The 5,000-nt window shown below is 59.1% G+C and overlaps 1 non-coding gene across 1 annotated transcript; it reads right to left on the bottom strand.

Annotated features, from left to right (window-relative positions):
• Positions 1 to 280: 280 nt before the first annotated feature.
• Positions 281 to 2,095, bottom strand: LOC142565130 (small subunit ribosomal RNA). Its single transcript, XR_012824813.1, has one exon. It is a non-coding gene; the product is annotated as a small subunit ribosomal RNA (ribosomal RNA).
• Between the last annotated feature and the right edge of the window lie 2,905 nt (positions 2,096 to 5,000).

Raw genomic sequence — 5,000 nt, 5'->3', positions numbered from 1 at the left:
CGCAAGAGCGCCGAGGCGGACAGAAAGCCCACCCATTGTGCGTTACGCCGTTTCTACCCGCGGGCGCGGCCAAGCCAACCGTCCAAGGTTGCAGCCTGCGTCCACTGGGCGCAACAAATTTCGCACGGGGCGCCCCTCAAAATTCAGGCAGTCCCCGGCATGTTCGGGTATAGCCGTCCCCGCGTCCAAGCGGGGCCAGCGGCGGAAAGCGTCGGGCGCAGCGAGCTGCTTCACCCACACGGGGTTGAAACAATGGCGCTCGTCACCCTTCACAATCCGGTAATGATCCTTCCGCAGGTTCACCTACGGAAACCTTGTTACGACTTTTACTTCCTCTAAATGATCAAGTTTGGTCATCTTTCCAACAGACCGGCGCAACCGAAAGGCCGCGCCGGACATCGGTCCGAAGACCTCACTAAATCATTCAATCGGTAGTAGCGACGGGCGGTGTGTACAAAGGGCAGGGACGTAATCAACGCGAGCTTATGACTCGCGCTTACTGGGAATTCCTCGTTCAAGGGGAACAATTGCAAGCCCCTATCCCAATCACGAAAGAAGTTCCACGGGTTACCCAGTCTTTTCAGACAGGGATAAAGACACGCTGCTTCCTTCAGTGTAGCGCGCGTGCGGCCCCGGACATCTAAGGGCATCACAGACCTGTTATTGCTCTGTTTCGTGCGGCTAGGAGCCGCTTGTCCCTCTAAGAAGGTTGTAAGGTGCTGGGAACCCCGCACCTATTTAATAGGCTAGAGTCTCGTTCGTTATCGGAATTAACCAGACAAATCGCTCCACCAACTAAGAACGGCCATGCACCACCATCCACCGAATCAAGAAAGAGCTCTCAATCTGTCAATCCTCCCAGTGTCCGGGCCGGGTAAGTTTTCCCGTGTTGAGTCAAATTAAGCCGCAGGCTCCACTCCTGGTGGTGCCCTTCCGTCAATTCCTTTAAGTTTCAGCTTTGCAACCATACTTCCCCCGGAACCCAAACACTTTGGTTTCCCGGAAGCTGCCCGCCGAGTCATTTGAGTAACTCAGGCGGATCGCTGGTTGGCATCGTTTATGGTCAGAACTAGGGCGGTATCTGATCGCCTTCGAACCTCTGACTTTCGTTCTTGATCAAAGAAAACATTCTTGGCAAATGCTTTCGCAGTAGTTCGTCTTGCGACGGTCCAAGAATTTCACCTCTAGCGCCGCAATACGAATGCCCCCGTCTGTCCCTCTTAATCATTACCTCGTATTCCAAAAACCAACAGAACAGAAACGAGGTCTTGTTCTATTATTCCATGCAAGTTTATTCAGGCGACTCGCCTGCGTTGAGCACTCTAATTTTTTCAAAGTAAAAGCACCGGCCTTCTCGAGGCACACAATGAAGTGCACCAAGAAAGGACCGGCATGATGTTCAGTCCGAGCCGTCGCATCGGGTAGATGCACTACTCGTCTGGAACTGAGATCCAACTACGAGCTTTTTAACCGCAGCAGCTTTAGTATACGCTATTGGAGCTGGAATTACCGCGGCTGCTGGCACCAGACTTGCCCTCCAATTGATCCTCGTTAAAGGATTTAGAGTGTACTCATTTCAATTACGGGGCCTCAAAAGAGTCCCGTATTGTTATTTTTCGTCACTACCTCCCCGTGCCGGGAGTGGGTAATTTGCGCGCCTGCTGCCTTCCTTGGATGTGGTAGCCGTTTCTCAGGCTCCCTCTCCGGAATCGAACCCTGATTCTCCGTTACCCGTAACAACCATGGTAAGCAAGTAACCTACCATCGAAAGTTGATAAGGCAGACACTTGAAAGAAACGTCGCCGGCTCGTGGCCATGCGATCAGCACAAAGTTATCCAGAGTCACCACACAATACGGGCCGAAACCCGATCGATCTTGGTCTAATAAAAGCACCCGTCGCCCAAAGGGCTTCAGGCTCACTGCATGTATTAGCTCTAGAATTGCCACAGTTATCCAAGTAGGAAGAAACGATCTAAGGAACCATAACTGATTTAATGAGCCATTCGCGGTTTCGCCTTATTTCGGCATGTACTTAGACATGCATGGCTTAATCTTTGAGACAAGCATATGATTACTGGCAGGATCAACCAGGTAATCGTTCAACTGCGCGTCCAGCCTTTCAAGCAGGCCGGACGCCGTTTTTGCGATGCCGAGGCCACCTTCAGGCGCCCCAACACGCTTCGTTCTCGCAAAGTGTAGCACTTTGCAGTCCGAGACGACGGCGTTCGAGCTCGCTACGGCGCCCTCCCCGCAGGGCCGGGTATCGCCACGCGGCAAGAAGCACGCAACATTCTCGATAGACTGGTTGTGTCAACTCGATCGCGGCTTGCGGTTTCTCTTGAGCCCGCAGCACTGGTGGACCGACCGACACTTGCAACGTAGCCGAGACGGCAAAGCCGCCAGGCGACGGGTCACGCCCGCGCCTTCGGCGCTTTCGTATTTGACTCGTCCGAGGACGATGGGGAACACACCTCGATATCGTGGAAAAAGCGTCGTCCGACAACCAGCCCCTAACGCATCAAGCGGATGAGGCTGCAGACGTCAGCTGTGGGATCCACGGGAGCGATACCGGGGACACGCTTGACGGGCACGAAGCCCGCCGCACATCAAACACCCAGGTCGCTTTGGGGGCGACTGCTCTCTGGGACCCCCATATAATAGCAGCGATAAGTACCCAAACCTCCATGGGGCCGTACTCGTGGCACTTTCGACGAGCGTTTGGCGGAAATCGTGCCGCCTCGTAACGCCGCGAGCAAGATTGAAAGCTTACGTCGGCGGCACCATGCCGAAGTCGTGAAACTGCAGCGCGTCCATCGAATGCGCGAACGGCAATTTCTCGCGAATGGCCAGTGCCGTTTCCTGAACGATCGCCTTTCGGTCCCCCTACGGGGCGGCCCCCGGCCGATCGATTCGAGGAAAGCTAGCCCGGCCCCTTCGCCATTTCCGAGCACGAGTGCGACCAGCGCGGGCGGCGTGCTCGACGCCCCGGCTGACATCGTTTGGGACTGTGTCTCTTCGAGCGCTCGCGCCAACGTCGCGGGGCCGACGACGACGCCCGGCCGGTTCTCCCGGTTCCCGGCGTGTTATAGTGCAGCCCTCTGCACGGCGGCGCCGACTGAGTAGTGGCCGTGCAGCGGCTTGTACGCCAAAGTTGCGTGAAAGGCGTCGAGCTCCCGCCGGCCCGGCTCACGTGGTTTCGGACTTCTGTCGCTTCGAGCGCTCGCGTAGCCGTGCCTGGGCACGATTCTCGACTCCGCAGCAGTGCGCGGAAACAACTACGAAGACGCGCAAGCCGAAAATCGCACTGCGGTACAATGTCAGCCGGGACCGTATGGCCCCTTATAGTAGCAGCGATAAGTGGCCAGACCTCCATGGGGCCGTACTCGTGCGACGAGGCGGCGTACTGTGCCGAGCCGAGCGCCAATATTTCGCTTTGGCGCGGCTGATACGAGCTCTCGCGATCGCCGCGGTACCGCCGCTCACCGATTCAAGGCACGCTAGCGCGGTCCGCTTCGCCATTTCCGAGCACGAGTGCGACCAGCGCGGGCGGCGTGCTCGACGCCCCGGCTGACGTCGTTTCGGACTTTGTCTCTTCGAGCGCTCGAAGCCATGCCGGGGCCGACGCCGACGTCTGCGTGGTGTTTACACGATTCCCGGTGCGACACAATGCAGCTGCGAGCAGGATGCCAGCGATTCCGTCGCGGCCGTGCGGCGGTGTACACGCAGAAGTGTCGCGAAGGGTATCGAGCTCCCGCCGCCCCGGCTGACGTCGTTTCGGACTTTGTCTCTTCGAGCGCTCGCGCCAACGTCGCGGGGCCGACGACGACGCCCGCCAGGTTCTCCCCCAGTTCCCGGCGAGCTATAGTGCAGCCCTCTGCACGGTGACGCCGACTAAGTAGTGGCCGTGCGGCGGCTTGTACGCCAAAGTTTCGTGAAAGGCGTCGAGCTCCCGCCGCCACGGCTGACGTCGTTTCGGACTTCTGTCGCTTCGAGCGCTCGCGTAGCCGTGCCTGGGCACGATTCTCGACTCCGCAGCAGTGCGCGGAAGCAGCTACGAAGACGCGCAAGCCCAAAATCGCACTGCGGTACAACGTCAGCCGGGACCGTATGGCCCCTCATAATAGCAGCGATAAGTTGCCAGACCTCCATGGGGCCGTACTCGTGCGACGAGGCGCCGTACTGCGCCGAGCCGAGCGCCAATATTTCGCTTTGGCGCGGCTGATACGAGCTCTCGCGATCGCCGCGGTACCGCCGCTCACCGTTTCAAGGCACGCTAGCGCGGTCCCCTTCGCCATTTCCGAGCACGAGTGCGACCAGCGCGGGCGGCGTGCTCGACGCCCCGGCTGACGTCGTTTCGGACTTTGTCTCTTGGAGCGCTCGAAGCCATGTCGGGGCTGACGCCGACGTCTGCGTGGTGTTTCCACGATTCCCGGCGCGACACAATGCAGCTGCGAGCGGGATGCCAGCGATTCCGTCGTGGCCGTGCGGCGGTGTACACGCAGAAGTTTCGTGAAGGGTATCGAGCTCCCGCCGCCCCGGCTGACGTCGTTTCGGACTTCGGTCGCTTCGAGCGCTCGCGTAGCCGTGCCTGGGCACGATTCTCGACTCCGCAGCAGTGCGCGGAAACAGCTACGAAGACGCGCAAGCCGAAAATCGCACTGCGGTACAACGTCAGCCGGGACCGTATGGCCCCTTATAATAGCAGCGATAAGTTGCCAGACCTCCATGGGGCCGTACTCGTGCGACGAGGCGGCGTACTGCGCCGAGCCGAGCGCCAATATTTCGCTTTGGCGCGGCTGATACGAGCTCTCGCGATCGCCGCGGTACCGCCGCCCACCAATTCAAGGCACGCTAGCGCGGTCCCCTTCGCCATTTCCGAGCACGAGTGCGACCAGCGCGGGCGGCGTGCTCGACGCCCCGGCTGACGTCGTTTCGGACTTTGTCTCTTGGAGCGCTCGAAGCCATGTCGGGGCTGACGCCGACGTCTGCGTGGTGTTTC

This window comes from Dermacentor variabilis, chromosome 11, assembly GCF_050947875.1.
Source record: "Dermacentor variabilis isolate Ectoservices chromosome 11, ASM5094787v1, whole genome shotgun sequence".
Taxonomy (NCBI): domain Eukaryota; kingdom Metazoa; phylum Arthropoda; class Arachnida; order Ixodida; family Ixodidae; genus Dermacentor; species Dermacentor variabilis.
This window is presented reverse-complemented; position numbering and strand designations above follow the sequence as displayed.